Source organism: Convolutriloba macropyga, chromosome 2 (assembly GCF_964194025.1).
Source record: "Convolutriloba macropyga chromosome 2, txConMacr16.3, whole genome shotgun sequence".
Taxonomy (NCBI): domain Eukaryota; kingdom Metazoa; phylum Xenacoelomorpha; order Acoela; family Convolutidae; genus Convolutriloba; species Convolutriloba macropyga.
In genome coordinates this window covers 63,568,714-63,592,717 of record NC_134469.1, presented here as the reverse complement: position 1 = coordinate 63,592,717, position 24,004 = coordinate 63,568,714, and the positions used below count along the sequence as shown (strand labels likewise).

At 34.8% G+C, this 24,004-nt stretch overlaps 1 protein-coding gene across 1 annotated transcript in view; it reads left to right on the top strand.

Annotated features, from left to right (window-relative positions):
- The first annotated feature begins 19,414 nt into the window (after window positions 1–19,414).
- The window catches only part of LOC142334596 (sodium/potassium/calcium exchanger 2-like), a 72,318-nt gene continuing 67,728 nt past the window's right edge, over window positions 19,415–24,004 (top strand). Inside the window, exon 1 of the mRNA XM_075382759.1 lies at window positions 19,415–20,377. The gene's annotated coding sequence lies outside the window, so the exon portion shown is untranslated. The remainder of the gene's footprint in view (window positions 20,378–24,004) is intronic.

Below are 24,004 nucleotides of genomic sequence, written 5' to 3'. Positions count from 1 at the left end.
TACGCCTATTTGCAGTTGTTTGAATTCATTATCGGCAGCCAATGCTTTTTGTGACTTTGACGCTATTTGTTTTTGTAAAATATTAGTAAATTTTTTTCGCCCCTTTCTTTTATTATTTCTATTGTGTTATCACTTAGTATCATTAATTACAGGTTTCATTGATTGCTAGTGAGGCATGAATTAAACTAATTGATGGTTTGAGTTCATGGCTAGTTCTTTTCATGATTTTGACACGCTTTTTGTTCTCAAAAATTTCGAAACTTTTTGAGGTTGGCGAGTTTTTGTTATCTAATCAACTAATCTGATTGCGGACTGGTTTCATAGGTTGCTCATAGTGAAGTTAATCATCGACCTTTTTGTTTCAGTTCAAAGCTATGACACTAATTGTTTTCAAGAAATATTATTGAAGTTTAGAGTTCTGCGAGTTGTTCTCATTGTTGTCTTTTCTCTGCGTCCCATTAATGAACGACGATCATCTGTTGGCCAGGATGCTTGAGTTAATCGATCTAATCATTTCAATCCGTGGCTAATGCTTTCTATGACATATGTTGTTCGTTTTGAAAAATTTTTTTGGAGTTTTTGAGTTTTGCCAGTATTTCTTATACCTAGTGCTGTCGCGTCTTCCAAACTCATTATCGTGAGCTCATTATCAATCCTTAAATTGATGATTGAGTTAATTGACTTAGTCACTTGTTTTCTTAACTGTCTTTTTTATGATCGTGCCATTTTTTGAAAACGATAAGCTCCCTTTTTCCTTTTGTGTCATTGAGTGCCACAATGTTGTTGCTTTGTGTACTCATTCAATGGAATCGTTGATTCAATATTTTCATTAATTGTCACATATAGTCTCATAGGCTTTGATGAATGTCTTAGTTTGATGTTGCTATAAAAGTTTTATTTGTCAGGCCCTTTGAAATTTCATTTCTCAGGATTGTAATTCATGACTTCTCCTGCTGTTTTTTCTCACCTGATGCATTGATTAATCAATTGGCTTAATATATTTCGTAACCAATTGTAACAAATTTTTAGTTCCAGTCTTTATTGTTTTTCATATTTTATTCCCGATTTTGTATGATTTCAGATCAGAGGACTCGATACTTGGTTCTGATTGACACTGTCAGAAACGATCTTTTAATTGCGAACAATTGGCCAAAAGATTTATTGGCAAATGCTTCATCAGCTTAATTTTTGCAATATGTTTTTTCCTTTTTCTGCTTTGGCTTTAAATTTCAGATCAGAGGACTCTATACTTGGTTTTGATTGATACTATGTCAGAAAAGATCTTTCAATTGCGAATAATTGATCAAAAGATTTATTGGCAAATACTCCATCAGCTTAATTTTTCTAACCTAAACAACTTTGTTTTTTTTCTTAAGCACCAGTTTTGACGTTTTCCAAAGTTTAGTTACGGTAGCATTAAAAAATTTTAGATTGTTATTTTTTCGACTTTTTTCAGTGCTTAAATGGTTTAGTTTCTATTAAAAATCAGTGAAGGTTCTACAATAAAGTTCAGTACGAACTTCTAATAAAAACCAGACATTGTATTCAATTTTATAAAAATTTTGTAATTTTGAACTTGCGAAATCTAGCGAAATTGTGATAGTTCCTTTTTGTGTGTTTTTAATCTTGAAGTCATAAGATCATGTACTGCAATATTTAATCGCGAGCAACTGGTCAAAAGATTTATTGGCCAATGCTTCATCAGCTTAATTTTGTAACTTAAACAACCTTGTTTTTTGAGCCCAAGATTTTTGTATTCTTTGGAGATTTTCATAAAGGCCAGTAAGTTGACTGCATGTTGTTTTTTGCTTCTCCGCTGCGGATTTTTGAATTCTGATATTTTTCAAAGTTTAGTTTTTACGGTAGCTTTGGAAAAAAATGTCTTTGCCATTTAACTCTTTGTTCGGCTTTTTTAAATGCTTAGGGGGTTTAGTTTCTATTAAAAGTTAGTGAAGATTCTACAATAGAGAGTTCAGTGCGGACTTCTTATAAGGACAAGATGTTATGTTCCAATTTTGACAATTTTAGACTTAGAGATCTAGTGAAATTAAGATAGTTCTTTTTCGTGTGTTTTTAAGATCATGTATAGCAAGATCATAAGATCATGTATTGCAATATTTGGTTCGTTTTCGTTTGTGTTTAATCTCTTTTCTAAAAATCTTTAGAACGCTTTCGTAATGTTTTTATTCATTTTGTTAGCGCAATAAGGCTGGCATTAAGACTTCCCATTTGAAATGATCCCCTGTGCCGCCTATATCGCCAAGTAAGAGCCCCATTATGGTAATTATGACATTTTGATCGTTTCAGTTAACCGATTATGTAGATGCTTTGCAATTTTTTAGGCTCTGCTCACGCAGGTTGTTTGTATAATTGCTTTTAAAATCAATTAGTTTTTCAGACAGTGCAACCGAAATGGTAAATTGCTGTTAAGCTAATTAAAGCCTTTTAATTAGCGAAAGTGTTCAACTAAGAAGCTCCTGCGTCTGGCATCCATTAGATTGACGGTGGCCTAAAGGCTTCTTTGGTGAATTTTAAGCAGTTCGCAAAATATTAACTTGCAGCTACGCTTGTTAATAGTGGAGGAAAGGTACTAGAATTATACGAATGGCTGAATAACTTACGTCACAGCCTCACATCTTATGAAAAATTCCCTTATTTACATATTAGGGATAATCAGAATTAATTCAAACATATGGTAATAATGCTGCTTTTGTGGTAGCCGTTAGATTTGTAAAATGTTTCCTCTATTTTTCCTTTTTAACTCGTGGTTTAGTTCGTTTGAATTTGAATTAGCCCCCCAGTTTACAGAAGGCAGATATTCACAATTGCTAAAGTCTAAAATAGAATTCATAAATTAATTAAATGCAGAAACGGCTAGAGACACTATAGTCCGGTGCAAAAGGTGAGAGCTTTCACTTTAAAACTTGATCTGTTGTTACTCACTCAAATAATTCAAAAATGCACAATTATGTGGCGTCTTTGGCCATTTACCCCCACCCCCCCCCCCCCCAAGTTCAACTGTTTAATAACGAAGAGCGTTCTATGATAAGTGATTTCGGGGAAATTGCATTGTTGTTCTTTGGCTCTCCGGACAGTTTGATCAATATTTTCCATTTCGGCTAAAGCTTAATTTTTCCAGCTTTTCTAAAATTTAGTTTATCTAGCATTTTGTGCAAATGGGCGCCAAATTTCATGCAAAATTCAAGAGAAACGCAAGCCGTTAAAAAAGCAGCGCTTCAGTTCGATAGGGTGGCAACAAATATCTCTCGTCAAAATTAAATGTGAGCGATAAGTTGGTTCTGTTTTCAACGTCAATTTGAAATACGCGAGATACAAGCAATCCTTGACTACGTTTGAGTATATTTTTGGCGCTATCTCTAATTTTAAATGCCAACTCTCCTTAAATTCCTGTGACTGTTAATAATTCAACCCAACAGAGGCTTGATCTGGAATATTGATAGGGAATTATTTGTTGCCACCGAATTGACTTTTGTTGCTCAATTGTCAATAACTTTCTTAATTCCAGTAAACATTCAGGGATAAAATTCTTAAGGATTTGACTTAGAGAAAAAGGTGGGGCTGTAGGAAATATTAATTTGAGTGATTTGCATTTCTGCCCAAATTTGTCAGTTATTATTCCATTGATGTTTTACTTAGATGAGTTCTAAAGGTCTGAATTTTATATTACATTTCTGAACGGATTTTCTTTAATTTGCAACAATTTTTTTTGGCCGTTCTTAAAAATTTATGGCTGACGAGTTTCGTGGCTGAAGCGCATCTTGACATTACAGTGCAAAGGCAGACATGAAATGACTTTGGCTGATTTTTCCCTCGCGGAATTCGGTCACGTTCAAATGCTGAATTCAGACTGCACGCTTTGTAGCATGAACTCCCCAAAAATGGATTTCCCTAATTTTGCAGAGTTGCATTGCGTTCGGAAACGGAATCCAGTTACCAAATCTGGTAGCTGAATTCCACAATCTGTCTAAATAAATTCCACAATGAGTAATTAAATTCAACAATGAGGGTAACTAAATTCTGCAATGTGTTGCTAAAATTCACGTTTATGTAGCTAACTTTGCACTTAATTGAGGGTTTTAGCAAAAATTTTGATTGAGGCTGATTTTGATAAATGACTTCTAAGCTTTGAAACTTTGTTTTATTTCAATAAGCACTATTCAACTATCAATAAAACGGAATTGAGTTCTTCAAATGCGGAATTCAAGCGACGAGGTTCGTGGCCTGTATTTCTCGACTATTAAGTTTGCTGATTTTGAGGATTTCCATTACCAGTTTCCCTCCAAGATATCCTAGCGTTAGAATGTAACCAACCCTCTTCCGCAAAGTTTATGTAAATCCCATGTAACAACATAGCAAAACGGAATTAAGTTACACACGGTCAAATTTGACTGAGGCACTTCAGGTATGTTATTGTGTGTGTAATGGACCAATTTTACTTCAATGAATTTACCGTCGATTAGTTGACATTTGAAACAATAACATGAATGAAAGAACCAATAAACTGGAGAATTTTTCGTCAGACCTTGGCGTTCGTTCTTAAAATTTTTATAACTGTATGCAAACTTGATCCGTAATTTTTTTCTTTGCATCTGGGTGCAACAAGAACTAGTTGTTATTAGCAGCGAATTAACGTAGTTTGAGACTGCAAAAGTTCTTAATTTTCAAGTATAGCTAAAACGAGACGCAGAAACTACTTCCACATTAATTGATAATTGTTAGGCCATTCGTTGTTGATTAAGTGACGTGGCGTTCTATAGCTGGGCTGTTACCAAATTGATTTTTTGCATCATTCAAGTAAAATTATGAAACTGCTCTAGTCTACATTGGAAGAAGTTGCTGATAAATTTTGTGTTTTGTTTGGGTTTAATTTGTAAGAACTGCCCAACATTAAAAAAAAAACAAAAGAATAATGATAAATTTACGTAAGTTTGCAAAATGGCCTAAATTTGAATAAGAAATCTTCATGAAAGTTATCATAAGTAACGAAATTCGCCGAAATTATCAAGCAGTTTTGATCTCGAAAAAGGTTAGAGCAATTTTACAATTCAAAATTTACTATGATCGGTGAGATTTATAATGATAACCTTTAGGTTTACTGAATTTTACCTTATCTAAGCTGCTCCCTTTCAAAATTTTGAGTAGTTGAGCCCAATTGGTGACAAGTTGAGTTTTAAAAGTCACATGGAATTAACGTCGAAAATAGTTTCAATTTAAATCCTTTTATTCATTGTAAATTTTTTCGACGTTCTAACGACCCAGAGGCCAACAACAATTGAAGCCCTGTAAGAAATGAATTCCTTTTGAAAGGCCAACGAAGATCAAAGCTACATCAGAACAAATAGATATTCAGTACTGCCATTAACCGTACTTGGGTTGAACTTCTCAAAAATAGCTCTAAGTCTCAAAGACGACTATTTTCTCGCAGCATGCGTAAAATGAAAAGTGCGAGATGTGTTACATGTTTCCCTTCACACACGGTTTGACTTTAGAGACAGTATTATTTTGGTATTGGGTATTGATTTAAAACTGACGGTTCGATTGCGCTGTTTTTGGGGTATAGCAAAATTTAGATTGAGAAAGTTGGAAATGATTTATGAATTTTGTATAAAGCAAACTACCCAGTAGTTTTCTGATGCATGTAATGTTTATTTAAGATCAAACGATCAGTTATAAATTTGTTCAATTAGCACATAACTTCCTATTCTGCCCTTCTTTCTTTGCTTGGTGAACGCTATGCTGTGTTCCCATTTTTTTTCTCTTTTTCTCTGTCTTTTTACGCAGGGAACGCATTGCTGTACCCATGAGTGTACGTGTAGGCATGTGCTTCATAATGGTGTTTGTGTAAACATGTGGGATTGTACGCATGTGTACTTGGAACGTGTGTGTTTGTGGTATTTTTACTTGTGTCCGGTTTGTGCATTTGGCTCTTTTCCGCTTTTTTGTTGAGAGACAGACGGGATTGAAAGGGAACCCGCTGTGCTGCTCCGCCAGACACTCGCCCCATTGTCCATGCTCCTTCTCTATCCCTCTTTCTATCTTCAATTACACAGAGGGCTGGCCATTCAAAACCCAATTGACATCACAACTTATCCAAAAGCGTTTCTCATGACAGAATGGCCAAAAAACCGATCCTTTTAATTGTGCCGTCATTTTCAATTGAATAAAATTCACTTGCTTGATTTGGAAACAATTTCAGAATTTGCTTTTTTAACTGGGAGAAGCAAGCAACGCTTCTTCTTGGATCTGTTTTTGCTCATATCCTCCGAAAAAGGAAGCTTAAATTTTTAATTTTCCCACGTGGTGTAAGTTTCATGTGCTTTCTGCCAAGTGCACAGTCAAAAAACACTTTTTGTAAATGAACTGTCTGTTATTTAGCCTGATTTTACAATTCCTCTTTTGAGCTTACTGCGTTTTTGAGTGTCGACAGGTGCCTTGGCTAAATGTTTAGGGATTATTGAATTATCTTAGTCGCTAAATACATAAGAGTTTTCTCCGTACAATAAAATTTGATCATTTATTTCCCTCAAAATTGCTTTAGTAGTTGTGTCTTCTGTATTTTCTCCACAAGCCTCGAATTGTCTGTTCTCATACACTTTGTTAGCTTGGGAAGTAAGGTGTTTCACAACCTGGCTTCTAAGTTTTCACATTGGTTTTGAGAAGAGGGGGAAGATTATTTTTAATAAACAAAGAGAAAACGCTGCCCGTATTTTGACCATATTTGCCGTCGCCTAATACGCACCACCTTGCGGCCTGGGGGACCGTAGTCGCATTGTAAAGGGAGAACGAAAGAAATAGCACTAGGGCTGGGGCTGAGAAGTAATAGGTGGATGGATTTTATGTGTTTTATTTAAGCCCGGCCGGCTACCATTTAATCTTTTAGCTATAACGTCCATTTTGACGTAAGATCAATTCACGGGGCTCTTTCTTATTCCCAAAGGGACCCTTGTTCAATTTGTGCCATGGAGGGAGAAACATTTGCCTAACTAAAACCAAATATTTCCGCTCCTGTCACTCCGCACTTCTTATTATGGCCCAGAGTTTGTTGGAACAAGGAAGCAAGGCACGTTTCTTGCGCCATTTTGATCAATTCGTCCACGCCTCTCAAGGTAGGTAAGATTTGAATTTACTTGACAATTTGAATTCACTTAAGTGCGTAGCAATTATGCAGCTCCGGTGTGTTGTGTTTCGCCTAATAAGATTTTACTTATGAATTGATAATCTACAAAATTGAGTAAGATGCGAAAGAGTACAAAATGGGAAACAATTGTCAGAAATACCCTCAATGCAGTGTGTTATTGACATCGAGTCTTTTTTATTTCTTTGTAGACAACCTTCAAATAACCTACGCTGAAAGTACGATACTCGGCTATTATACTTCGATCCAAACGCAAAATTCAATGGCAAATGACGACAGAGCTTTAAAATTGGTATCAATTAATGGATACAGCATGCAAGATACTGAGTTAGTCCAATATATTTCATCGGATCAAAAATTTGAACAAGGAATTCAGATATGTATCATTAATAGCCGCTCTCATCTTCTCAGCCCGCTATTATAGTGCTCCTAATTTTTTTCACAATTAAAAGAATTGTATTGGGGCGCTGTCTTTTTATTGCGACTCGAAGAGGAGTATTGGAGAAGTCCTTTTTTTAATCAATTTTATTCGAGTGATTTTTGAAGCGGGAAATGAAACGCGTGAAAAGAATTGGAGTGAATTTGGTGCTGAACAAAAGTGAAGAGCGGAGCGAAAACAGAGTGGTTTTTGTTCATACCGCTGTTTTTGAGAGAGCGAGAAATTGATGTGTGAAAAAATTTTCTCTAAGCGAGCAAATTTTTGTTCACGTGCGGCTTTTAAAACCAGTTTTTTGCAAATTTTGATGTTTATGAGGTCTGATTATGATATTGTATTATTGTTAGGTTTGTTTTGATAGGAATTAAAGGTTTCATGTAGTTAATTTGAGTTTAATGCTAATTTGGAGATTTTTGATCAGTTTTGCTGATTTGTAGACGAAATTTAATGCTTTTTTGCCTGTTTTTTGTTTTAATGCTTTAAGTGGGATTTGGATAGAAGCTTGTTACTTAAGGAATAATCAGATACCAATTAACTAAAGTTTTCTTGGTATAAATCATTTTTTTCTAAGGAAAATTGACAGAAAAATTGAGAAATTTTAAAACCATTCTTCTTATATTTTTGAAGTTTTTCTTTTTTTAATTTAGACAAGTTTCTCAACCTATCATGACGTGCCTATTGTTTTGCGAGCATCGGGGTACCCTATTGGCTGAAAAGAGTTTTTGTTTAGATTTATGTGCTTTTGTAATATTAAAAAATATATTAACTTTTTCCAGTTTTTTAGTCAAAGTTGTTTGCAAAACTTATTTTTTCAAGATTTGGCTTCAACTTTTTAAAAAAAATCTCATACGTGGTTTTAGTAGTTACTAGTTGTATTAATGAAGTAATTGTGGCAGAGATAAATTTTGGGGGGGTATCAATTTATGACAGAATTTGATCCGATTTTTTATCATATTTTATAATAGATTTGATTTATTTTTTTTATTTTTTCGTTTTATGGTTTTATTTCAAGATGATCGTAAATTATTGGAGGCACGTTTAGTCTGATGAGTAGTTAGATGGCATGTAAGTGGATTTCCACTTCGAGTCGTTAGCGGAAATCTTCCGGCTATGTTTTTTTTAAGATCTGTTCACACATTTTCATGATTTTTGAAGTCAAATTGGAGTAGTGATTTTGGTCACGCCGAAAAAGCAAATGGAGCGAAAAAGCGAGTTGTTTTGGCACGGAATTTTTTCGCTCTAATTTTAAAATAGAGTGAGGAAACGGTGTTTGAACAAAATTTCGCTTTCTCGCTAGTGGTTTTTTGTTCACATGCGGCAATTTCACAGTGATTTTTGCTGTTTTTTCGATATTTTGGATCGGATTTTTTTCTAAATGGTTTTCCCAATCCATTCATAGTTCATATTAGGCCTAGTTTTTTTGTTTGAATTAAATTTTCATTTCTCGCTAATGGTTTTTTGTTCACATGCGGTTTTTTTTTACATTGATTGTCTGTTTTTATTTTTTGTTCTGATTTTTTTAAGAAATAGTTTTCCCATTTCACTCATAGTCCGCTCTTGGTCTAGTTTTTTGTTTAGTCAATGAAAATTCTTTGAATTGTACGTGAGGACTTGTCCTGCTATGTTTTTTTTACTTCGTCGAACAAAAAATGTTTCGATTTACCTCATTTTGCCGTTTTTTCAACATTTTGCGTGAATACTTTTTGACTTCTCTAGGCTAGTTTCTCTCTTCTCTCATTCTGCTAAAGGTGATTTTGAACAAAGCAATTCAAAATTAACAGAGTCAGTATAAAAAATTGAAGTCAGAAATAGAAACGGGATAAACCCATAAAGCCCGCTATTTGAACGTCGTTCCTCTGTCTTAATTACCATCTATTTTGCTTATTGGTATTGATAGTAGCCCCTGTAACCTCTCTAAGAAACGGAAGTATGTTCAACTACGAAATGCCATCAAAAGAAATCGGCCTTAAAAAATGTCTTTGTACAAAAATCTTTTTTTTTCAATATCTTCTATTCTTTCATTCCCAATCATGCTTATTGGAATCAACGACGGCTATTTTCCGGACGACGGCTATTTTCCGGCAATCTGCCGGGTATGTTTAAATTTTGCTTTCAAACAGGCCAAAAGCTTGTGGAATTAGTCTTAGAAAATTCACAAACTGAAGCATGCAAGGAAATAATTGCCAATGGTCATGATGTAAGCATTTTCCAGATTCTTAAGTTTAATTCCAACAATAATGATATCTTTACAAATACTTTGTGTATCATTAAGATTTCAGTATGATCATTTCTTTTCGAAACTTGGGTGCATTATATCCCTAAAATATGCGCTGAGGAAACAAAAAAAGTGAAAGTCAAAAAATAGCAAAGCGCCCGTAGAAAGTTCCAAACAGACAATCTTTGAAACATGAGAAAACTTGAAAAGCTTTTCATTCGTCCGAAATCAGTAATACTGGGAAAAACCTACCTCAAAGATCAGCTGTCAAAAGAAAGGTTGGTTGCTAATTTCTCAAATTTAATTAGGGGAAAATTCTGAAATTTTCCTTTAATGGCTTTAAACGTAAGGAGACGGGGAAATTTTTGAAAGGTATTAACTGTGTCTTGACAGTTTTGTTTTTATTTGCCGAATAAAGGAACATCTCATTTTTTTTTAATTTTAGGTTTTTAATGTCGAAGCAATCGATCACGTCAACTCACAAACGGCTAAGAAATAATCATGTTGCAAGCAAAATTATATCTTGTTTCATCTCAAAAAATAACAGACAAAAATCACAAAAGTCAACAAAGATGGAACCTTTCACAAGTCATTAGAAAATTGCTGCTGTTCGAATTGGTACTTAGAATAGTTGTTCCTTTTGAACATCCTCAAATTAATACAAATTTAACCAGTGGTTTATCAGTGCATACCACGTTACAAAGTCAGACGTATGTTTTACGCAACAAAGTTCAGGCAACTATTGTAAACGTGTATTTATGCAAAATATTTGATCGTTAGTTTTGTCATAAAAATTTTGCGCGATAAATTCAATAATTTTGTCGGAAATAATCTTTGCTTGATTGATCTGAATTTTTGTCAAAAGAAACGGGATAAGTAGATGAAGCCCGAGCGCATCAAGGCTCTCTGTCTTTGTGGGCTATAATTGTACAGTTCTAAGAAGCTGCTGAAGATTCAGAACTTCATTGTATGAAGGCCAATTTAGAGTTTGGACCCCGTCCAACATGTTGCTGCCCCTTTGACCAGTGCAGCTGGCCTCCGTTCGCTTAAACCAATGCCATTCGTTAAACCAATCGTTTGAGAGCCATTCGTCCGACGATAGTCAATATATTTAAAAATTTTCACGTATGATTGAAGATTCAGATGGTAACTCTGAATAAGCTGCTTTTCAATACTACAGGAGATCTCAATGCCCTTGGCAAACATATTACGTAATCAGTTCCATACAAACTTTGCTCTAATTGAATTTATTTTGAGTTCCGTAAGCAAAAAATTGTTTTTGAAAGAGATAATAGTTTATATAATTTGACCTGTTAATTGTAATATGATTTATTATTCTGCGTATCAGTTGCTTATCGTAAAGTTAATGGAAATGTCAATAATCTCACAAATAATGCGAATTATCTCGTGACAGTTTTCTATCATTAATAGTCTCTCAAAGGCTATGATTTAAGCGTTCTCTTTTTTATTACTAGAAGAGGAGTTACATTGATTTATATTACGACTCGAAGAGGGGTGTTGGAGAAGTGGCTTGTAATCAATTTTAATCTAGTGAATTTTGAAGCAGGAAACGAAACGCGTGAAAGGGTGGAGTATTTTGATTGCTGAATTTTTTGTTTCATTTTCATTGGGAATTGAAGGACGCCTATTGATCGAAGGTGTTTTAAGATGACATTTGATACAATTTTTCTTGTTATTAAACTGTTTTTTGTTGGGAAATTTGACAAAAAAAACAAAAAACTTCTATTTTTGTCAGCTTCTCGCCATCCAATTTTTCAAACATAAGTCAATTTGTGAGCATAATATTGTGCATTTTTACGTTGTGGGAATTTTTGTTCTCAATAGCATTAAAAATAGCTTCTTTAGGTGATTTGGGAGCGTTTTTCCCACTTTGAATTGTTTTTTTTTCCATGACGTATTAGGAATTACTAGTTCTTCCAAGTGGTGGATTTTGTGGTAGACTACTCTTCAAGTCTTCCAGAATTATTCTAGCTGCGTCTTTTTAATTGGGTGAATTGTTTTAAAACAGGATGTAAAGTCGATGCCGCACGTGACAAAAATTTGATTTTCTTTTTGTTGGTAAAAATTGGAGAGAGGAGAGAGAGATGGTGTGTGTTTGTGTGTGTGTGCGTGTGTGTTTGTGTGTGTGTGTGTGTGTGTGTGTGTGTGTGTGTGGGTGTGCGTGCGTGCGTGTGTGTGTGCATGTGTGTTTGTGGGCGTGTGTGTGTGTGTGCGTGTGTGTGTGTGCATGTGTGTTTGTGGGCGTGTGTGTGTGTGTGTGTGTGTGTGTGTGTGTGTGTGTGTGTGTGAGTGCGTGTGTGTATGTGAGTAAGTAAGTGAGGGAGTTGATTATATGTTCATATCCCTTTAACAATGATAGCGAAAAAGAAGTTTTGGAAAAAATAAGCTTAGGGAGCCCAATTTTCGAGTTCTTGCAGCTTTTTCTAAGCAGTTTTTAATCAGGTTTTTTCTTGTCTATTTTTAATGGTTTGTGTGTTTCGGTCGGATTTTGGACGGTCACCAATTGAAGAGAAGCCGTACTGAAAGTTATGCTCAGAATAACTGGTGGGCCGTAGCAAGATCGCTTGAATATTTTAAACACTTACTTGACATTTAAAGTTTAGTTTCCTCGCTTTTGCAATGTATGTGTTGCTTATTGTTCTTCTATCATGTGCTACTGGTTCACTGAAAAAGGCTGTACCACATAATCTGCGAGTAATTGTTCCGACCCTCTTGAGGGGGGAGGAACTATATACTCAACTGGGTTTTTTTTGTTCCGTGAATTTTCGCCGCTCGATATATTCATCGTAGAGAGTTGAGACTGGTATCATTAGAAAGCTCGTCCAGCGTAGAATATGGAATTAAAAAGATTTTTTTAATTTTCGTTTTCTACAGGGAGTTATCGAGGTTTAAACTTCTGAGAAAAGAAGAGTGAATTCACGTTGTTTTTATTCACATTTTCCGGAATTTTTGCCTAAATTTTCGTCAATTTTGCTAAAATTTGTTATAATTTTTAAGAATAGTGTCGTTGATTTTATTTTTGAAGACGAACAAGCATTGTTGATTGTTTTGATTTAATTTTTTTGGTCAAAAAATCTGGATAAACATTTCAAATTTTAGCATTTTCATCAAAAACAGCACGAAATAAGCTAATTTAGTCCACTTTGATTAAATTTGCCGACAGGACACCCCCAGACAACACTCATACAATCTTTGTAGACTCAGAGGGGGGCTATTTCTACTTCAGAGTCCGCTGAGAGTGCACTGTAGTTAAAACCTTGCCGTTTTTTTGCTAACTTTACTCGTTGATTATCAAAAATGCAGAATTTATTTAATTTATTTTGAGTTTTCAACTAACAAATTATCTATATCAACAACATTCGAAAAATCAATTGTACTTAATGGACAATAAGTATTATCAGGGCTGGTTTTGGGCCATTCTTGGACTGTTACAATCCAAAAAAAATCGGGTTGTAATCAGCCGGTCTTTTTTTTTTTTAAAAAAAAATTTTTTTAAAAAAACTTTTTTTTAATAATAAAGAACAGAACATATCAAATCAAAGCTCAGGAGTGATAGGTCCAACCAATTCGCTCGTTAAGCAGCTCCAAGCTAATGCATTTAGTTTTTTAATTGAAAGTTTATGGTCGTTTCTTTTTTAAAAATAATTGACTTTTCAATAAATAATGGCTTAATTAACTTTTCCTCTACTTTTTTTTAATTTGTTCAACTTCCAGCTTAATGTCAGCAAAGAAAGACTGCTTCTTCTTTCTACTGATTAAATATTTATTCTCGGTTGCAGTTTTAAGCCTGAAGTTATTGTTTTCTGGCTTTGATACCACAAGATTTCAGATTTTTGTTTGTTTTGATATTTGCCAGTTTTTCACGTTTTCTAATTTTGTCACATTATCACATTATTGACGGTTCTCATGTCACCTTATTGGCATTCAGAATAAGGCACAATTGAATATATTAAATTCCTGAAACATATACATCATCGTTTTAACTTTCTTGAAGAAATCAATTGAATTTTTTAATTTTGTCCCTAACTGTCATTTATACTTTGTCGTTTCGGTCGTATGAAATTCCCTGTATAGTGATAGCTTTCATTGGTTTTTCTTGGAAGAATAGACGAACCGATATTCTGATTTTAGTAGATAGCTGATGGCTTTCATGACTTTGAAAACAATCGTTTTCCAAAATTAAAAAAAAACTTCGCAATTTTGTTCTTTTTATGTTTCTTTTTGTTACCTAATCTCGTTAGTTAATTACAGGTCAAATATGAAATTATGGGTGACAAGGGAATAAGAGGGATTGGTGTCCCAAAATCTTTTAAAGAATTTGTTATGACCTTACTGGCTTCGACACCGGTTTTTCACAAAACAAAAGTAAATTAATGTGATTTTTGTCATATTTGACGTTCTTTTTGTAGATGCAAGAAATATTCTGGATAATTACAGGTCTCGAGAGCTTCATTTTTATGAATAAACGACCCTATTTAAATAGCTCTTTTTGTAATTGATTCCTTTCATGACATTAAATGTAATTTTGTTTCGAAATTTTGTTTGTTCTTTGGTGTTCTTTTTAGCCGCTTTAAAAAATGAATAAGGACAGGTCCTAATGCCCTTCTATAGATGTAGTGGTAATCGTAAATTTGTAGTTATATTAATTGATTCCTAATGGTATTTATTACTTTGAAGTTAACTGTTTCAAAAAAATAAGTTAATTTTTTTACTTTACTGTTTTTGTTCTTTTTGTACAATTGTTACCAAACCTTTTTATGGACTGGTCGCATAGGTTTTCTGGTGATTTATAAGTTATTTTTGTTTAGTTTTGGGTTTATATGACGGTATGTTGACTTTGTTTTTAAATTTAGTTTTTAAGAGGGATAAATTTTTTGATGTAATTAATGTTTGTTGTTGTTGTTGTTTGATTTTGCTGTTCGTCTTGACTCGCTTTCTTAATATTGACATATTACAGCAATCTAATGCATCAATTTTTACTCCACTGAGTTATTTGCTTTGGAGGCTATCTTATCGTTCATACAGAATTTTTTGAAAAAGACTTGGGCTCTTTTGGGAATCGCAAAAAAATAATTTTTGGGTTCTTCTATCTGTTCCTCATTTGGTAGACAATTATGCCAAAATTGTGGATGGGCGAGGTCGGAACCTTATGTGCCATCGCACATTACCGAGCCGCCTTGTTGTCTTCGAATCGCATCTTGAGAAGACCTATCGGAGAAATGCTACTGGTATTTGCCGTTAAATTCCTGAAACATATACATCATCGTTTTAACTTTCTTGAAGAAATCAATTGAATTTTTTAATTTTGTCCCTAACTGTCATTTATACTTTGTCGTTTCGGTCGTATGAAATTCCCTGTATAGTGATAGCTTTCATTGGTTTTTCATGGAAGAATAGACGAACCGATATTCTGATTTTAGTAGATAGCTGATGGCTTTCATGACTTTGAAAACAATCGTTTTCCAAAATTAAAAAAAAGCTTCGCAATTTTGTTCTTTTTATGTTTCTTTTTGTTACCTAATCTCGTTAGTTAATTACAGGTCAAATATGAAATTATGGGTGACAAGGGAATAAGAGGGATTGGTGTCCCAAAATCTTTTAAAGAATTTGTTATGACCTTACTGGCTTCGACACCGGTTTTTCACAAAACAAAAGTAAATTAATGTGATTTTTGTCATATTTGACGTTCTTTTTGTAGATGCAAGAAATATTCTGGATAATTACAGGTCTCGAAGGCTTCATTTTTATGAATAAACGACCCTATTTAAATAGCTCTTTTTGTAATTGATTCCTTTCATGACATTAAATGTAATTTTGTTTCGAAATTTTGTTTGTTCTTTGGTGTTCTTTTTAGCCGCTTTAAAAAATGAATAAGGACAGGTCCTAATGCCCTTCTATAGATGTAGTGGTAATCGTAAATTTGTAGTTATATTAATTGATTCCTAATGGTATTTATTACTTTGAAGTTAACTGTTTCAAAAAAATAAGTTAATTTTTTTACTTTACTGTTTTTGTTCTTTTTGTACAATTGTTACCAAACCTTTTTATGGACTGGTCGCATAGGTTTTCTGGTGATTTATAAGTTATTTTTGTTTAGTTTTGGGTTTATATGACGGTATGTTGACTTTGTTATTAAATTTAGTTTTTAAGAGGGATAAATTTTTTGATGTAATTAATGTTTGTTGTTGTTGTTGTTTGATTTTGCTGTTCGTCTTGACTCGCTTTCTTAATATTGACATATTACAGCAATCTAATGCATCAATTTTTACTCCACTGAGTTATTTGCTTTGGAGGCTATCTTATCGTTCATACAGAATTTTTTGAAAAAGACTTGGGCTTTTTTGGGAATCGCAAAAAAATAATTTTTGGGTTCTTCTATCTGTTCCTCATTTGGTAGACAATTATGCCAAAATTGTGGATGGGCGAGGTCGGAACCTTATGTGCCATCGCACATTACCGAGCCGCCTTGTTGTCTTCGAATCGCATCTTGAGAAGACCTATCGGAGAAATGCTACTGGTATTTGCCGTTCTCATATAATTTTCCTCTGTTCTGGTTTTGAAATGATTGGTTTTGAGTCGGATTCCGGAGTCTTCATTTTACCTTTTGATTAAGCTTTTTGTCTTGATAAATCACGACTTCCACTTTAGACATGGAATTAAAAATTCATTCAACAATATTGCGTGAACCCGTTGAAGGTCAAACTGCGAAATGAAAAGAATTTGGATAAACCAATAGACTTAAGGTTTTGAAGACCTGGTGCATTAGGTTATAAAAGTTCTTTAGAGTTTTCTTCTAACTGCTATTAGTTCTGTATTGTCTTCACCATATTTATTGAATCTAATCGAACTGTGGACTAAGTGAGAACTTTTCTGGAAACTTGAAAATATTTAAGGATGTCAAATTATCTCTTTTTTCTATGATTCAATTGCAACGTAGGTTGGTGGGTTCAATTGTGGCTGTTTTCTGTCAATCGGCTGGCTATGTTTTCACAAATTTTATTTTTTGAATTGAATTCCCGCCATATCAACTTTTGAGTTTAAAAGGTCGGGATGCTTTTTTTCTTTTTGAGCCATATGAAGGCACATTTTATGTGAAGTCAATGGAGAAAGAAAGCAAGAAAAACGGAGAAACTGTGAATTAGAATTGAAGGCAACTAGACTTCAGGTGTATCTCTACTTCAGTTGCGCCTAATATCTCAAAAATTATAAGAGTAAACAGTCAAAAGAGTTTTACGAAATAGCCGTTCCTTTTATCAGCAGATCTATCTTAGGAATCAAATCAAGCCATAGTTTGAGTTCTAAAGAAGGGAAACTGAAATAAAATTTCTTTTTCTGGAAAGTTCATCAACACAATGTCAGTTTTATTTTAAACGTACGCGTAAGCAAAGAAAAGTAAGATTGTTTTGATAATCTTTGAAACAAAGTTGAATTTTTCTGCTCATTTTGGCTGCTGTCTCAAAAAGGTTCATCTACTTCATATGTTTTTTGTTTCCGAAAAATCACTTTGTCTGGTTTTGTCCAATTCTGCTACTCAGATTTCGGCTCATGCATTGCTTATTAATCTAATTTAGGTGAGTACGTTATTTTAGAAAAATGCTCAGTGGAAATTAGTTGATGTTTTTAGCGTTTTTGAAAGCCGTGCTTCCTCTTTATTTTAATTTTTGCTATCCATGAGCTCTTTAAAACCATCAGCTTTCAAGGTAAGTTAGATAAAGTCTAAACCGCTCAAGAAATAGGTTACGATTTATCTTTGTCTATTTTTACTATTTCATTGTCAAATACTTTGTTCTGAGGTTTGCAGGTGGCGAAATTATACGTTGCAATGGAAATTGGGTTTTCTTACATTCTAATATAAAGCTTGAGAAATTCAAGCTTGCTTGAGTTTACTGTTCCTCGATCGAGAGTCTTTTCGTTAACTCCCTCAAAAGTGCTACTTCCTTCGATTTCAAATTGTTGAAGAGTTCAGTTTTTATTTGAATCAACGTTAGACTCTGAATTTCTTCAGCATAAGATTTTTGCTCCTTACACAAAAATCGAAATATTGACTTGTATTGTCATCGTATTGTTCCCTTTAATTTTCGTATGTTTCTTTTATGAGCATCATTGCTTTTTGTGCAGACTATGGCTTTTTTACGCCTGAAAGTTTTACGTACTAACATTGGTCATACTATGGTCAACCTGCAGCTATGGTTAAGGGAGAGCTCAGCATCTCACGGACAGCTTCACAGAGGCAGGGGATTAAACTCTTAATTATTGGCATGTGAATCACACACCTTACCTATCGGCTCTCATGTCACTAGCATAAATAATTTCCCATTTTTTGAAACAGTTATTTTGAAAATCAAGTTGCTCGCATAGTTTGAAAATATAGTCACCCGCACAGTTGGGACGATAAAGAAGAGTTATTGTTGCTCTCAGTCATTATTCTAGCAGCAAACATTATTCTATTATTTCAAATCAGTAGGGAAGCTCGCTTAAGATATTGAATTTTATATTCGGATTCCTAAATATGCTGCTATACGCTACCTTTTTTTCAACTTTCAGTAAAAATATAAAGGGGATTTTTAATTCGAATCTATTTTCTCTTGGTAATAATTTATTTTTAAAATGGAACCTTGTTTTTCTCTATTCTGCTCCATTTTTTATTGTTTTGACCGATAGGGTGGAAGTGGGCGGTGCGAAGAGAACATATCTTTCCATATTAGCCAGGAGCCTCAATTGTGAGGATTGTTAATTTGATATCGGTTATATACATGCCTGATTGAAGGGAAAGAGGCTTTTTTATCTGGTTGTTTGCATTGATTATTCCGGAGTGGTGCCATTGTTGAAGCGGATGCGTTGTGTTCGCGGATTGTGGTCAAAGAGATGAACAGAAAATAGAAATTGAGGGGTTGGATAGTGTGTGTTCTCATGGGGGACTCGTACCTTGCCTTTTTTCACTAAGCTCAAAAAATCCCCTCCCGTGGGCAAATGTGCGATATATATGAGTGCGTGCGTGTGTTTTTATTTCTTTTGTTTTCTTAGCCATTGTTGCCGATCTTTTTAATCTTTTGTTTTGGTGTGAACCAACCAGAATATTTTTATTTTCAAAAAGCAACGTTTTGAACTGCCTCCTAGAAGAACACTGAGTTGGGGAGAAAGAAGGAAAGGAAAGGTAAAATAGAGCTAAAAAGGATAGAAATAGAATTGTGTTGGTAGTCCTGTATTGTAGATAGATATTGTTGAAATATATTATTGCGGCGATGGTGGTGGTGGTGGTGGTGGTGTTTGTAGTTATGGTGGAGGTGGTCTATAGTGGTATGTTCTGTTCACATGTGTTATGTTGTGTCTGCTGTGAGCTTAATGAGGGTGATTGAACATGCAAGTGTTCTCATGCTCCGTTGAGTTCACGTATATGTGTGTTTGGTGTGTTGTGTGTGTGCTTTATTGTCACAATTGAATATTTTCCTCCTTATTATTCTCTTTTTTCATCTTTTTTGCGCTTTGTGCCAAATTTATTAATGGTATTGAGCCATGGTGTGTTGCTATTACTGTAACTCCTGCTGCTGGTTGTGCTATACTATGTTATGTTGGTATGTATGCTCACAATGTACGTACAGAACTGTGTGTAGAGTGTATGTGAATAATATTGGTAATGAAATGAAATGAAACACGCAGCAATAATAGTGGAAGCTGGTGGTGGTGGTGGAGGGTAGCAGCCGCTAAAAGAGAGAATCAAGGAGCACCAAGTACTGTTACTGCTAAATGCTAGTACCACTACTACTGCTACCACTACTAGTACTACCAACACTACTCTGCTACTAGTGCAAGATAGAATTGAGTTAAATCCCTCCGCCGTTTAATATATTCATTCTCTATTCAACTTGAATTCCAAAATCAACCACCGCTAGCTCTACCACCACTGCGCCGCCGTCGCCACATTCAATTCTTTTCTTATCCCATCTTGTACTTCTTTTCTCTTCTCGCTCTCTTTCCTTCTCTTTAGCTTTTCCACTCTTACCGCGTTTGTTACCCAACATTTGCTCCGGTTAAGTTAAACCTCAACAATCTCTCTCAATCGACCACATGCTGTGTCTTTTTGTTGCCTTAAATCCAACAACACAGCCCTTGTAACCCCGTCCCCCTCCGGGTCTCAAACAATGTGCCTGGCTGCTGTGCTTAGTTCAGTTTGACCGCCACTAAAAACTGCTGGGTTGGATAGTAAAACAAATTGGATAGCAAATTGGAGTGTTTTGCTGTTACTGTCGTTTTTAACCTCTTTGATGATTTATGAATTGATATTGTGCCTCAAACGATCCCGGCATTTCTGCTTTTGTCTCTCATTACGAAGGTTAACGAACTGTGATGATTGGAAATGGATTGTGTACTGATCTTCGAGGACTCAATTAGTTGTCTTTATTCAAGAAGATGATGACGTAGCAATATGTGCCTGCAGGTTATTGTGTGCTAATTAGTTTCACGACACAATACTGAGCAATTGGTGTTTGCATTTACGATAAAATGTCCAATTTGAGCTCCATATTTGAAAGCCGTTTAAGCTTTTTATCTGGTAAGCAGAAAATTGTCCTGTTATATATTTGTGAACACAGCATGCTTCTTAAATTAGAAACTTGATCAGGTTTTAGAAGAAATTAAATTAGATTAACCAACGTAGAAACTCAATGCAGTTTCACTTATTTGAAGTCAAAAGCTCGTTTCATTCGGTTTTTAAGTCTTGGTTGAGATTTTTAGATTCGCCATTGATCTTTTTTGTAGCAGTTTTGGCTAAGAAACCTTCAGAGTATTATTTCTTTCTACTTTTATGGAAGCTAGATAAATTATGCCTAGTTAACCCAGCACGGCTATTGATTTTGATGTTGTTTCGTTTTCGGGTTTTAAACTAAAAGATATTTGCCAGGGGGAATCTGCGTGCAGGAAGGTTTATTACAGCTTAGGAGAGGGAATTAGGAAATACATATGCAAACAAAGACTAAATTGGAACACTTGTCAAGCCCATTTGCCCACTGAGAATTGGAGAGAGGGAGAAGGGGGCTATAATTCATACACACTACCTTCCAAAATCCCACTAAATTGAGAGAACTTTGTACTTACAACTCAGCTGCTTAAGTAATAGAGAATTTTGCCGTTAACAGTAAATTTTACCCTATTCCATCTCAAAATTTACCTTTCAACCCCCCTCCCCACCCGAAAAAGTAATCACTTATTCCTGCTACGTGCAGCTTAGTTTGTTATTCGTTCGATTAAGCGTGTGAAAGGGGGAAGAGGGTCGTTTACACAGCTTGCCAGGTTAAATTTAGCTCTCGTCTTCAGCTCAACCTGGCTCTTTTCTACCTTTCCAAATTTTGCCCATGTTAAAGAAATGAAAGGGTATTTATTGGTAAGTATATATATTGTATGCAAGTGGGAATTGGTGCACCAGTGGTCATAAATATACTCGATAAATACGGTTGCCAAGTCAGTAAGTAATGTGCAAAAGGTAAATAAGATATAGAGAGGGAATGAGGCGTGGGTGGGTGCTGCTTTGTGCCTCTTTGTTGGGCAATAACACTAAGTCGAGTGAGAGAAAGAAAGAGAGAGAGAGAGAGAAAGTAGTGATTATTATGATAATGTAGTGTGTTTCAACACTGGCTATTATTGTTGTGGCTATGATTGTTTGCGGACCCAGATTGGTAACAATGAAACACACTCCATTTCATTTTCTATTGCCACTTTAGCCCCAATCCCTCTCCAAATCACTCTCTATAATATTCTCCATGTCTTATTCTGAGATAGAGCCTGTTCAAAACTTCCTTAACCACCATTATTTCACACACCACATACAACTCTCTCTGGTTTTCTAACAGCAACCAATTGCTATCTCAGTTCCAAATCTATTTGTTCCAGTTGGCTTTCCCAATTTTTACCTGTTGTTCTTCGTACGGCTTTCCTCCTCCTCCTCCTTCAATCGCTTTTTCTTCTCTTTTTCACTCTCCTCGGCTACGTTTATATTGGAACACTTCGCTCAATATTATTTAACTGCTCCTTTCTTCTCCACAAGGGGTCTGTTTCTGCTGATATAAAGGTTGGATATTTGGTTGGATATAAACTGGCGCTAGTTATAAACAATCTTACCCCGGAGTCTCTTTACGTTTGTATGCCATTATTTTTGTGCGCGCGTCATGCGTCTCCTGTAGACTGTGCCGTCTTTCAAATTAGCCGCTCTGATTTTTACTTGTTTCCCAGCCTGCTAAAAATGACCATTTTGAAAAGCTATCAAGTATGTTTTGGCGCTGAACCCTTGGTTAGTATATTGTTTGCAATTTGAAGCTAATTTTCTCGGAATTATATAGTCTACATTTTCTTTTAGGGTCTTCAAATTGTTATATCTCATGACTGGTTTGGTCTGTCTATACATGTTATATCTAGTTGCTACCATATGTCGACTTTTTACACTATTGTTGCTGGCCTCGGCTATAACCAGAAGTCTAAATATAAGAAATTTTCTCGGTAACTTTGAGTTTGTATCTATTGCTGCCGCAATTGCTGTGCATTTCCAAATTTAAAAGACTGATATCAGCTCTCTGCCCTGAAAAACAAAAAACTGATGCAGAAAAATAATTCTGCTTGCTTGTTTATTCGCAGTTTGTTATATGCAACAGTTTGTTTCTGCACGGTAAATATTTTGTCATAGTACTTCATTAATACTTAAGTTAATTAAGTTTATGCGAAATAACTTCTGTTTAATATTATGAAATTGGCATTTTCAAAACAGAGATTGGCAGGATATTTTTTGTCATGCGCTGGAGAGTGAATGCGGCGATGGCTCAAATATTTTTTGTTTATGCCGAACCAAAGACGTGTCTTGGTTTTTATTGTTTAATAGCCGCCTCATCTTCTCAGCCGGCTATTATAGCGCTCCTATTTTTTTTTTTACTTCGTCGAATAAAAAAATTTTTCGCTTTACCTCATTTTGCCGCTTTTTCAACATTTTGCGTGATATCTTTTTGACTTCTCTAGACTAGTTTCTCTCTTCTCTCATTCTGCTAAAAGTGATTTTGAACATCAGTTGCTCAGCAAAGCAATTCAAAATGAACAAAGTCAGTATAAAAAATTGAAGTCAGAAGTAGAAACGGGATAAACCCATAAAGCCCAATTTTAGATGCCCGCTATTTGAACGTCGTTCCTATAAGTCTTAGTTACCATCTCTAATGCTTATTGGTATTGATAGTAGCCCCTGTAGCCTCTCTCTAAGAAACAGAAGTACGTTATCTTCAACTACGAAATGCCATCAAAATAAATCGGACTTAAAAAATGTTTTTGTACAAAAATCTTTTTTTTTCAATATCTTCTGTTCTTTCAATCCCAATCATGCTTATTGGAATCAACGGCGGCTATTTTCCGGCAATCTGCCGGGTATGTTTTGCTATTGAATAGGCAATAGTTTCCCTGCGAATCTCTAATTACAAATATATATTTATATTGCTCAAATTTGAAGTGCAAGTTTGGCGGACGTTTTTAGATGACTTAAATTATAAAAAAATTTTCAACATTTCTGTGTGAAGTACTGCTGATTGCTGGTTTTTAAATTCTATTGAGACCTGAAATTTTTTGGTCAAAGATTAACCATCGAAATGATTTTTCGTTTAAAATAATCATTTTTTATCTTTGCGCTTGTTTCATTTACAAATAAGGTCATGAAGAGTCATTCGTGGCTGTTTTTTTTCGAGTAAATTCTATGAAACTACGGAAATGCACTGCTACGTTGTTCTTGTTAAACAATTTCCAGTGTACAATTTGATTTCGATGCTGTTTCAGGGCAACACTGCTTAAACCCGTTGAAAATGTAATTAAACAAAGAGGTTCGGTAATATGCGTTTATTTATTGCTCTTGAGGTATAATAGCGGGAGCGATTGAAACCTCTTCCTTTATATTTCTTGAGGAAGCAATTGAGGCATGGCGCTATCCATAAAATGTCATACGACTACAAAAATAACGAAAAAGTCCGTCAAATATTTTAAAAATCAAATAATTTAAAAAGAAAACGGTGTCGCAGCCGTTAAAACCATGATCAATTCACTAAGAACTTAAAATAGGTTCCATTAAGAATTCCTAATCTTCCAGCGGAAAAAGGACCCACCTATCAGAGTGATATTGTGGTTAAGGTAACAAAAAAGCAACTTCTAAAACCGGGCACAT